General features: G+C 35.1%; 1 long non-coding RNA gene across 1 annotated transcript; it reads right to left on the bottom strand.

The window, feature by feature from the left end:
• Positions 1–2,195: 2,195 nt before the first annotated feature.
• On the bottom strand, positions 2,196–4,301 carry LOC147501315 (uncharacterized). Its single transcript, XR_015219797.1, has 3 exons — positions 3,573–4,301; positions 2,626–3,458; positions 2,196–2,542 (listed from the first exon to the last, which is right to left on the bottom strand). It is a non-coding gene; the product is annotated as an uncharacterized LOC147501315 (long non-coding RNA).
• Positions 4,302–13,290: the final 8,989 nt, after the last annotated feature.

The following is a 13,290-nucleotide window of genomic DNA, read 5'->3' as shown; positions in this document are numbered from 1 at the left end:
TCAACTAAGTCTTTTTGAAGATTACTATGTGTAACTTCATTTCTGATCTTATTTCTTGCTTCAATCATCTGATAGACAAAATGAAAACCATCCTCTTCCTGAAAGAGATTAGGTATTGTTTCTTTCCTCTGACCTTTCTAATTCCAAACTCCACTTTCACGTTTATTCTCAACAATCATATTATGCATTATAATGCATGCCTTCATTATGTCTCCAAAAACAACAACACTATGACAACGCGCAGAAGCCTTAACAATATGCCATCGTGCCTACAAAACTCCAAACGTCCTCTCGATCAACATCCTTTCTTGCAGCTTCTTGACGTTGAGTAAAGATCTTTTCATGCTTATTTCTTGGATAACAAATGGCTTGAACAAATGTGCCCCATTTTGGGTAAATACCATCAGCAAGATAATATCCCATATCGTAGTCATTACCATTCACATTAAATGCAACAGCAGGAGCCTCACCTTGCTCTAATGATTCAAAAACATGAGAACGATGAAGCACATTAATGTCATTATACGAACCTGGTAATCCGAAAAAGCAATGCCAGATCCAATAGTGTTTGTCTGCAACGGCTTTAAGTACCAAAGTTGGTTCCTTCTTGTACCCTACATGTGTTCTAGCCTATCCACTTAGACAATTCTTCCACACCTAGTGCATACAGTCGATTGATCCAAGCATTCCTGGGAAACCCCTTGCCGCATTTTCAGCTAATATCCTAGCAGTGTCTGCCTTAGTTGGTCATCTCAAGTACTCTTCCTCAAACGCTGTGATTATGGCCTTGCACTAACACTTCATAGCTACATTTGCTGTGGAATCTCCAATTTGTAAATACTCATCCGTTGAATCAGAAGAATAACCAGTTGCTAATTGTGCAACTGCAGCTAGGCCCTTCTGTAACCCAGAAATTGTTTGTCGACCCAATCCATCCACCTTGTCTTTAAAGTAATCGTCGAATGATGCAACAGTTTTCAACATATACATAAAAAGCTCTCTTGTCATCCTGTCTTCATCTAAAATTATAAGGAGGCCACCTACACGGTGTTGTGAAGTAATCCCTCATTATCTTTTGTTTACTGAAATCACCACCATCTCTAAACGTGTACTCTCTGCCCTTCACAGATCCACCGCGTTTGTCTGTATCCACATCTTCAAGTTCAATGGCTGCTTGAGTCATTAATGCCCCAGCAGTAGATAATAACTGCAACCTCCTCCTCCTCCTTCGCCTCATCATATCATTATGCTCATCTCTTACTCTTTCCATGTAGTCATCTTCAAAATGGAAGTACCGTAAGATCGACTTCGGTAAAACCAGAAGACTAACTATTACTACTAGATCCTCCCCATAACCTTTGGTTAAATGCAATTCTTTCTTCTCTTGATATTTTTTCTATTTTTAGCTTGGTTGTGGGGAAGAAGATGGTTGTTTGTTTGTTTGATCTAAAAGAAAGAAGAGTAAAACGAAATATGAAAGGTAAGGTCACATGTGATAGTTCGATTTTGGTCCACTCTCTAATTGACAACACATTTTATCATATTTTTTTTCACTCTCCAAGTGACAACACATTGTATCCAAATGTCTATCCAAATGTATCCTCAATAATTCCAATTTATGGTCCACCATTCACAAGTCCAATGTATGGAATAGTAAAAGGCGCAGTGGGAAGGAACCATGAACCAGATGGGATGTTACATCCTGTCTCGGTCTAAAACTACCAGACGGGATGTTACATTCCGTCTCAGTCTACACTATACACTATTCATGTCAGGACCTGTCAGGACCAAACCACCTGCAAAAATGAGTGATATTCCATCAAAATTTTCTGTTTCAACCAAGACATAGGAAATGAGTTAAATGCGAGGTCTAGCCTAACCTATGAACTTTTGGAACGAGTGAAATGAGTGAAATGAGTTAAACGAATGTGAAATTTTTGGAAACATACGAACTTATAATTTTCTGAATTTTTTTTGCCATAACCTCATTTGTTTTATTGACATATTCATATCCAAAACCTGCTAATATACTTTGGAAATAATAAATAAGACAAACAACAATCATAAACAACACCCAAGTCTAACACAGAAACTCAGTAAAAAAACTAACTTATAATTTCTGAATTTTTTTGGACATAACCTCCTTTGTTTAATGACATATTCATATCCAAAACTCATAAAAAAAACAACCTGCTAAATCAATAGTCATTACAAACAACAATCTCAAACGCTATAAGACAAGTAATGGCGCACATTTATTACAAACTACAAAAAAATATCTATTGAGACCTCCTCCTCCTACGAGAAGGCTCGGTCGAAGAGCTCTCCTCCCTACGTCATTGTCGCCTCTCTGGTTGAGGTTGAGCTTGAGGTGTGGCATTTATAGCATTCTCCGACTCTTGCACACGTCTCTGAAACTGCAAAGTTCGATTCCGCTCTTCTTGTAAGCACTCAAAACTGCGACGAGAGGACTCCATGAAGGACGCACGCATGGCATAACTGAGAGAGAGCTGTCGTTAAGGAGCTCCGACCTTACTTCATCCTGTTTAACAAAACAAATGCATGTTAGGGGTTATAGTGAATAATAATAATAATAAATCATGAATAAATTCAAATCAAACTAACCTCGGCTAACTGCTCAAATTGTACTGACAAATCTGCTACCACTGCGGCATCTACTGGTGGAATAGGTATGCTCATATCTTGCCCCTGAGAAGTAATCATGCTCCAGTGCCAAAGGTCATCCTCATCAAATATCTATGAAGTTCTTTGCGGCATGTGAATATCATGAAACACCCTGTGCTGTGACTGTGGCAACTCCACTCCTTCTGGGAAATGAATGTCGGGCTTCAATGCTTCGAAGTAACCCCTTCAAAATTGGTGCCCCGGTATAACACACCTAGCAAGAGACCTCAACCAACCCTCTTCCAATACAAGTCATAGTCTCCCGTAAAAATGAAAGCTGATGCGTCTGGCCAATCATTTGGGTTTGCTCTATAGTGTGAAAGAGCAGCAGGAATAATATCAGAGGCTGTCATATCTATCGGTGGTGGGTAAGGTATAACAATCTCTCCAGATACTTGCCGCCAACATCTGTCCCCAAGGTACCATGCAGTTACTGACCCTATAAGTATCATTCACCGCTGAGAAAGAAACCTTACTCTATGACACATATAGGATAGTCTACGGTACTCAGTGTTCTCGGGAACATCTGGAATATCCGCATAAAGGGTCTGAAATATGAAGGACTCGACCCAGGGTTGCCACTCAATGCGGGTGGCTCCTAAAAGCTCAATCTGCTGACGAGTGTTGTGAATATTATGCGATAGATCCCCATACCCTATCTGCTTACGATGAAGCCCCCATGCTTGAATACGTGGAATCAGGTCATGAGTCTCATCCTCTTCCAACCTCTTCAATACAGGATGCATCACATGAAAATGTTCGTACCACTAATACTAAATCAATAGAATAAATACAATATCAATATATATATATATATATATATATATATATATTAACAATTAGATAAATAAATGAAATGAAATAATAACTTAATAAATAAGACTTACCGGTATAATCTAAACAAAGCCGCACAAATTGCCTTTAGCGGCTTTCGTCTCAACTGCGAGGTCTAGCCAACAGTAAAAGTATGCCAAGATGGATTGACCCCAGTCATAATCCCACATCCTCTCTACGTCTGAGACAGCGGCCATCCACCCGATACGTAAATAACTATCAACATATCCAAATAATACCGCGCCAACAAAGTAGAAGAGGAAGGCACGTACATACTCGTGGATCGACTCCTCACCAATATGATAGTCTTTCGGCTTCTCCTTGAGTCTATTCAAATATCTCGAAGAAAACCAACTCATATTTATAGCTCCTCCCTTAAACTGCTCAGCCGATAATCTCAAAAACCCGTCTTCCTCATCATCTTCATCCAAATCAAAACCTTCAAAGAAACTCATCGCCATAGTAAAAACCTCTAAATTTTCATCAAAAGGAACGGCATCTCCATAACCAAGTGGGATACCCGTGAGCATTGTGAAATCAAGAGGGGTAATCCCAAGCTCACCCCATGGGAAATGGAATGTGTGGGTAGTTTGCCACCACCGCTCAACTATCCCAAACAACAACACTTGATCATTTTGTCCCAAATTAGAATTCAAAAAATACCCAAATGGTGTGGCGGCTATAATATTGGTAACCGTGACAAAATTAGGATCCATTTTTGACTTCATACAATGTCACCACGACACAACATTTGAAAGTGCATAACGCACTTTCCATAGGTGTACTTCCTACATTCAACCAACACGCAATACGATATAATTACAACTAATTTTTTTTTAAAACAATGCGACAAATTCAAACTAATTACACAACAACAAACTTGATATAAACTAACATAAATAATAATAAGGGTTAGTTAGACTTACCCCCAATTACTAGTTGCAATTAGTGTTACCCCTGTTTTCAAAAATATTAGTGATACCCCCCCCAATTGCAAGATCCAACGGTTACTGAGATGATTTTTTTTTTTCGGATGAAGAAATCGACCGTTAGATCACTCAAATGGGGGTATCACTAATATTTTGAAAATGAAAATTGCAACTAGTAAAGGGGGTAAGTCTAACTAACCCTAATAATAATTAACATAAAAAAAAATCTAAAACTTACTTGAGACTCCACCACTCGATTGGCTACGTGTCGAACCGAAGTTAACGCTAATGGTGGGTGTTCCTCGATTTCACAACGCGGTGGAAAATTGAACCCAAGTTCAATTTCATCCTCCTCGCCCACATTTTGCGTTCGCAATGACAACCTTTTTGCCCCTTTTTTTTGGAAATTTTAAAACTTCCAAACCATCTACTACGCTCTTCGTGTGGTGAGGTTGGTGGGGATGCATTGGGGGCTGGAGAAGTCATTAGTTAAAAATTAGTTTAATTTACTCTTCAATACTAACTAAAAATGTAAAAGAATTTTTTTTGTAATGGTGTTGATCGAGGAGCATATCATATTACTAAGGGAGATTTGTTTGAAATACAATGTCACTGTTCATATGTAAGTTGAATACTTGAATACAGAGTACATGGATTACCTTGAATATTTCATGTAGCCTAGCTTTATTATGATATATACATTTAATCATGTGAAAAGATTATGTGGTCGAAAAATTAATCTGTGAATGTAAATATCAAGACTGAGTTGTAATCCAGATACCTACCACGTCCAAGGATTGTCTCCTCATTGGCATCAGGTGTGCTGATTTGCTTACATAGCCAATTGTTAGTGTAAACCAACGATTTTTCTACGACGATGGAGAATAATGTGCTGAGAAATCTGCTTGAAATGTAAGAAAGTTTAATCAGATTGGGATATGTCAACGAATAACAAAGCACATAAAACCTGAACTAAGTTACCAACTTTTATCTAATAATTATAAGTTGATGGAGATTTCAATGAAGCAAACCGTGGGGATTCTTCAGTGAGGGAATTCAAGTTTCACCTTCCTTCTTCCCCACCTCCAGAGAGTTGCTTTCCTTATTGTAAATCACTCCTTGCCATTTCTACCTAGCAGAACTCCTAAACCAGCCAATCAACTACAATTCACAATCTTCAAAAGAAACATAAAAAATAAAGTATACTATATCATAAACACAAATGCTAAATAGACTTCAAATTGATATAACAGCTCTACCTGGTATATAGCTCCAACTTCTCATGGATCTAGTGTTAAAAACAAATCTAATTTTCTTCTTGCAAATTTTGTCACCCTTAGAAACAATTAATAGATATTTAATTGATATATTCCAAGTCGTTGATCATAAACTAAAATCATAATCAGTTAATCCTGATAATCATTAGAGTTAACCTCACAACCTGAAATATTGCAATGGTTAGTTGGAAATGAAATGTAACATAAATAATGCAATTGATTAGATCTATAAGTAACAAAATATTATCTACTAAATACAACATTCAAGCTAACAATCATAGCGAAACACTGAAAAAATCCTACAAATCCAGCCTACTTGTAAGTAAGACCACCATATCAATCACTCATTATTAAAGACAAACAATAAGTACCCAAGCCAGATCAAGAGCCATTATGAAGTTTAGAAGCTAAAGGTAATTTTTCAATGACAAACACATAATAAACCAAAAATCATCCCCTTCTACAATCCTTAAGGAGTAGACTTGATATCTTGCAACTGCACAACTTTGAAGGATTGATGATTTGAAACCATTTTCTTGAGATTGGGAAGCTCGTCAAATATGTATTCAACTACTTGTTTAAGATTACTACTAACATGGTGCGATACAGGATGGTGTATATGCAAACATGTTGTGATGGTGTGATCATGAGGGTATTCAAATATGGTAAAGCCTAAACCTAAGCTATGTAATAACCAAACCCTAAGTAACTTAGCATGGCAGGTGCCACACATCAGTATTCAAAGTATACAAAAATAGATAAATTGATTCTCAAATTGAGGAACATGTAATACATTAGTTTTATTCAAAAACCATGTAATATGCCATGTATATGAACGTATTGGAAAACCCAAATGCAAAATGGTTCAAAAGAAAGAAGTTGGTGCAAGCAGTTAACCTTACCACTCAAAACTGAAGTAGGTGAACGGTAAAAACCTACAGTCTTCCAATCCAATGGGACTGATGTAGTTTGATTTGGGGTTTCATACATATAATATAAGAAATTGTCCTCCTTTACAATTAAGAAGTGTTATTGTTTAAAGTTATGCTGACATGGCCCTCTAATATCACTTATAAGCATTCTCGCCAACTCGTGAGAAGAATAAGACCAAAGTACCTACCTCTGTGTTGGTGATAGAAAGTGAATGAGTAATGTTTGGCTATTATAGTGGTAAGTGAAATTATTTCATCATGTGCAATTGGAATCATCTTATAACCAATAATTTCATGAAAATCGCTGTCTTGAAAACCCTGTTAGCCATATTAACTCTCCCCAACCTACCAAATACACTCATCATCCTAAATTGTGTAGGTTAGGTTGTTCAATGTATCCTAAATTATATAGGTGTTTAACGACTATAAAATTAAGCTAAAGATGCACCAACTGAAAACAATGAACACAACAAATCTGTTATCCTCAGTGGAAAAACATAAAGAATAAAGAGATATCCTGATGTATAATACTTTTATATTTGTTTATTTTTCTTTACACTATGTGATGTTGCAAAATTAACACCCGAGCATCAAAGTACAACAAACCCACTAAAGTTCAAAACCAATAATAAAATCCTTGTTCAGTTTACTCGGTGAAATGCTTACCCTCACCATGACCACACTTCCATTGTCACCAGAATTTTTGGCAATTAGCTTTAGTGGATAGCTCAGGGCCCTTATAACAATACCTACCCCAACCTGCCATCCGCCCATGATAATGAACATCGTGCAAAGTAATATAACAAAACAATGCATAATTGCCTCACAGAGAAAGAAAAAGTAAACTAAAGTTATTCAAGTCCAAAAGAAGTATATGTCGACATATACCTTTTGCTCCTTGTTATCAAGAGTATCCCTAATAGCATCAACCTTTGTTGCAAGTCTCAACAAGGTGCACCCTCCACCAACTACAACAATGCCTTACCTGAAAAATCATTGACAACACCAAATTGTTCAAAGAAAATCATTGACAACACCAAATTCCCTAATTTTGTCAAAACCCAAAAAGTAACTATTCACTCAAAAAAAAAAAAAAAAAAATAGTGAGAATTAGTGGAGCCCCCTATTATTGAATCCTCGTGACTGTGTGGAGCAGCCAACTCAAGAGTCCTAGGGACTGTTATACTTGGACCTGCATTATATCAACCAAAAGATAGATGGATAAACTGAAATTAATCGAGCAACTACCTCTGAAAGTGCCACTACCATTTTCTTCTTGATAACCCTATGAGGACCTATAAATAATAACCAAGCACATCACACTACTTGCCATTTTCTTTTTGTGAATTTCTTAAAATGTATGGAAAATCGAGAATCTATATAGGAAATTAAGAGAAATTCTATATACGAAAACTATTTAGCTTGAAATATATGGACTTCTAGCATAATTAGTGGTCTTTATTTGTTCAATATATTCCATCAACTCATATACAATTCCCACTTAGTTAATAGTTTTCTTTGCAAATGCATTGCTCTGGTCAGTATTAGCTCATATTTTAAAGAAAAAAAGCACTTAGGCAAAAGTTGTCACTAAGCATATTGTTGCACGCATATGCAATAAAGAAAGCACTTAGGTTTAAACACTATCAAAGCTATATCATTATTAACCCAACGATGCATATATATGAAATAAAATACCTTTACTGTAGTCATAAACTTGTTAACCCCTTGACCCATGTAACAGAAACTACTAAAGTATATTCAAACCAAAGACAAAAAAATGGCTCACCATCAACAATACCCTTATGGTTCTCTTGTACGTATAACACATTCATGTTTTTTACAAAGAAAAAAAAATCACACTCCTCATTACTGAGCTCTCTTACTAGCCCTAACAAACATATGTGTCGCCACTCTCTAAGTCTTAATCTATGAACATTATATCTCCCTACATTCATCTATTCTTTGACATAGAATGATGTAGTGCATCTCTCTTAGTAGAAATTTACATGTCATAATCTCATTATAATCATATAGTAATAGACAGGACTATCAGAATAATATTGAAGAGCCTAGCTTGTTGTCTCAAATATAATAATCAATTCATTGTCGTTAGATAATCAATCCATCACTTAGGCCCAAAATCACTTCTTTATATAAGCTAAGTACCAATATAAGCTTAAAAAATTGCACTTACAGTAGGTAAACTTAAGATTCCTTTGCCCATTTTGTTTGTTTTTCGGCGACAGTCTTCCTCTTTTATTTTAACCTGAAAATGCAGACACTGAAAACAATGATGATCTCAAACTCTTTCATAATCTTACGACCTGAAAATGCAAACAATGAAAATAATGATGATCTCAAACACTGAAAACCGCCAATTTCATGTGATTGCTTTGAGAGAGAGGGAGCGCGATATCCTCTTTTTTTTTTTTGTTCATTTTTTTATATATCATTTTTTTATATTGTTCATGTTTTCCCATCTCATTTTTTTTTTATCAACTAGAAACCACCGACTATTCAAAAAAAGAGAGGATATCGTGCTCCCTCTCTCTCAAAGCAGTCAAGTGAAATTGGCGGTTTTCAGTGTTTGAGATCATCATTATTTTCATTGTTTGCATTTTCAGGTCGTAAGATTATGAAAGAGTTTGAGATCATCATTGTTTTCAGTGTTTGCATTTTCAGGTTAAAATAAAAGAGGAAGATTGTCGCCGAAAAACAAACAAAATGGGCAAAGGAATCTTAAGTTTACCTACTGTAAGTGCAATTTTTTAAAGGTTTAAAAGTTTATATATATATATATATATATATATATATATATATATATATATATATATATATATATATATATATATATATATATATATATATTTTAAAGGTTTTGTTTAGGTAAAACCGAAAGTGAAATATTTGTAGTTTGAGGGAAATGGAATACTTTTGTTTATTTGAATTGCCTTCAAAGTCCATTTGAATTTCTTTCCGACCAATATGTGTTTTCAATATTGCCTGCAATGGGAAAGGCAATATGTAATTACAAAGTATTCCATTTCTACTCACAGAAAAAGAAAAAAGTCGTATAGATAAAACAGTTGATGCAATAATTTGATATGAAGCATTTAAGACTATTCAGTTTAATATCAAATTTTTCTTCCTCCGATAACAGAGCATAAGACCATCAATCAACATGGAAAAACAATTGTACTTATAACTCATTTTTTAGGAATACAATATTCTACGATATCAAGAAGTTAACTTACTGGTTCTGGTATTAACTTCTGCCTTTCTGTAGCAGCTATGCGCTTGTCTTCTCTAGCTTTGCTTTGTAACTATCTTTCATCCTGCAAATGTAATCCAAGTTTCTCAATGACTTTCACATACAAAACTGTTGAGTGAGTTATGTTATTGCAACATGCACCAACAGGGACTAATACTCTGCAACACTGTGCAACGTAACATACATAGAGATAAAATATGGAGGCGGTTTGCCCATATATACAACATGTTCCTCCTAGGGAAAGGTAGGCTTATTAGAAATAATTCGCAGATAGAAAATACCTTAGAGTAACCACTTTCAACAATCAATCAGAACATAAAAAGGCTATTAAGATAGTGTTGTGATTCATATAGGAGATATATTTAATATAATGCACATATTGGCTGAGATGGTGTCTCATATGCAGTGTATACTGATAACAATCCCCATTGTAACTGCAAATGTTGAGAATGAGAAGGACACATAGTCCAGAAGCATAAGCTGGAATAAATCTACTTTGTTCTTTGAAACAAAATTTCATATTGTACCTCTCTAACCAATTCAAGCCACCCATTAATAAGTTTACTTGGAAATGAGATGTAACTGCGGATGACTAACATACCTTATTAAGCTTCGCCTCCACTTTTCTTAGCTTAATCTTTAACTCTTCAATATCCCCGGCCAGCTTAGATTCCCCCTTAGCCTCAACTACTCTCCCATCATCCACATCCTTAGTTATGTTCAACTCTTCGACATCCTGTTTTAACTCCTGCACATCCTTGAGTACTTTCATATCCATAACAACCTACCAAAAGGAAAAACCCAACTTCTATATAATGATTTCCTATAAGAGATATTAGTACTCTAATATATTATACAAAATGAAAAAATCACGGGATATTAGTCATACTGGAGAATGGGATCGACTGAGGAGAACGACTCTCAGTTTGCTCTCTTCGATGTGTCTTTCATTATCTTTCGTGAATTGTTAAAAAAAACGTGAAAACAGTAAAAGCAATTAAACAAACCAAAACCTGAGAAATTTTCATACTCACCAAGCTACTACTCCTCTTTTGTCCCAGAGAAGACTCTGATACTAATCAAAAGTCCTTTACGAACCCCTTCTACTGAACATGCATCCAATCTACTGTATTACTCAAACAAAGTGAAACCAAAGAAAATAAAATAATAATTATATAATATTGAAACACTAAAGGAAAGAGAAAGGAATAAGAACCACAAAGGTATATATAAGAATTGATGAAACCAACCTGAGAATTGCGATAGCAACGATTGAATGGTTTCTTCTGGTTTTACCACATAAAAGGACTTGGATGTAGATAAATGAAAGAAAAACAGAGTTTCAAAATAACGTATTTAAAACAAACTCAGCGAGGCATTCTAACAATCATTAAGATGTAGTAACACACTCAAACACTCTTCTACTAAGCTAAAGATCCTTTCGGGATACATAGAACCATAACATAGATCAAGTCCAACAAAAAGCCTTTTCTACAAACAAAAAGTACTAATACAGTAAAGTCTAGGTATGTTATTTAATTTCTTCTAAACATGCTACTTTTCAAACCCATTGTTGAGTAGCTTATTGATGTGGTAACCACACTGAAAAGCATTTCTAATAATGCACGCTTTCTATAGAAACCAACATACAAAGATTTTTTTTAATATTCAAAAACAAACATTTTGATAATTTCATGGTGACAATGATTATTAATTGTAATACCTTAATATCTTATTGATGATCATTTGTTCAAGATTTGGATAACCAAACTTGCTTCCCGCAAACCAATCACTGATACTACACCTTACACATGACAATATAATCCTCTTAAATTCACACAACTTACGATTTTCATTACTAACAATATCACAGCCATCAAGTGTTAACTCTACATGCAACTTGCTCTAGGTACTCACCCATCCTAAAACTTGGGTGGTAAAGTCCACCCCACTTTTCTGTAAAACATGGTGATCTGATGACTACAACATAATAGTCAACAAACAATGCTCCTCAACTAAACATACTACTACATAGACATGCAACAACATTAACTACGTACCCAACAGACAACTCATAATCAACTGACCCACCAACTACTGAAACAAACCAAAACCACATAAACAATCCATTTAAAAATGAGAAGGTACCTCACATGTTGCGCCAATCAATTGGATCCAAAACAGTGTGTTTATCGTCTCTCAAATTGCTCCAAAATGAGAAGGTACCATTGATGGATCGTAAAACATGTAATGACTTTTTGGCATCTTTGGTTGATTCTCAGCAATCCCCTGATGTTCTAAGAAAATAAATCACATTGTTCAAGAATGCTCATGTCACTTAATCTTAATCTCAACTCCGAGTAATTGCTAAATCTAGTATTGGGTAATTCTTTGTCGATTACAAACCAATTGGCCCCAAAAAATCTTAAATGTAACCAAAATCAATGCTTCACCTAGTAAGAAGTCTCAGACTCAAATACCTACTATTTGGTTGGCTTTTGTCTTCCATGAGGTTGATGGTGCACTACTTGTCAACGTCTTCATTGTGAACACAGAGAAAATCAGCTAACCATTCAACATAGAGAGAAAATTAGTTAGCTTTTAACCGAGAAGATCTATTAACATTTTAACTGAAGGATTAAGCTATTGATTAAAAAATAAATATAACAACTCTACCTACTATACAGCTCCACTTGCTCACGGATAATCTGTTTTTCTCATGGTTATCCAGCTTCTTATATTAATCTCTTATACAACTCAACCTGCAATCGACAACCTAACACATTATCATAAGAATACACAACAGAATCATGCACCTTAGAGTTCGAACTCGATATCAGATAATAATATTTAGTGAAAGTTCTCAATACATTGTGATGTCAATATTTTAGTGGCAATTTTATAGTTTTTAGATTTCTTAACATATATTTATCTTTTTTAATGAAAACATTGGGATGAAAATACATTATTTCATATCATCATTGGTGTTTATTATTATTGTGGATAAATCAATGCAGAAACAACGTTATCCACTACAAATAGATTAACCCTACACAGGGATTGATCCTTTTTTTTAGACATGACTTCAAGACCCTCCAAGTACTATCCCAACACTTCTCAATGTTAATTAAACAAACATATAAAGTAAAACAATTAATGTAAAAGAAGAACAAACCACAAGACGAGATATATCATGGTTCGGCAATTTACCTACGTTCACATTGTGAGTTCCAAGCTTTACTAGATGTCCAGAGTAACAGATTACAAGAGCTCTCAATTCACTCACAAAGAATGAACACTCAACTCACTAAGAATTGCTCTCTTACAATCACTCTCTTTCTTTGTTTTGATTAGGTTAA

This window comes from Coptis chinensis, chromosome 4 (assembly GCF_015680905.1).
Source record: "Coptis chinensis isolate HL-2020 chromosome 4, ASM1568090v1, whole genome shotgun sequence".
Taxonomy (NCBI): Eukaryota; Viridiplantae; Streptophyta; class Magnoliopsida; order Ranunculales; family Ranunculaceae; genus Coptis; species Coptis chinensis.
This window is presented reverse-complemented; position numbering and strand designations above follow the sequence as displayed.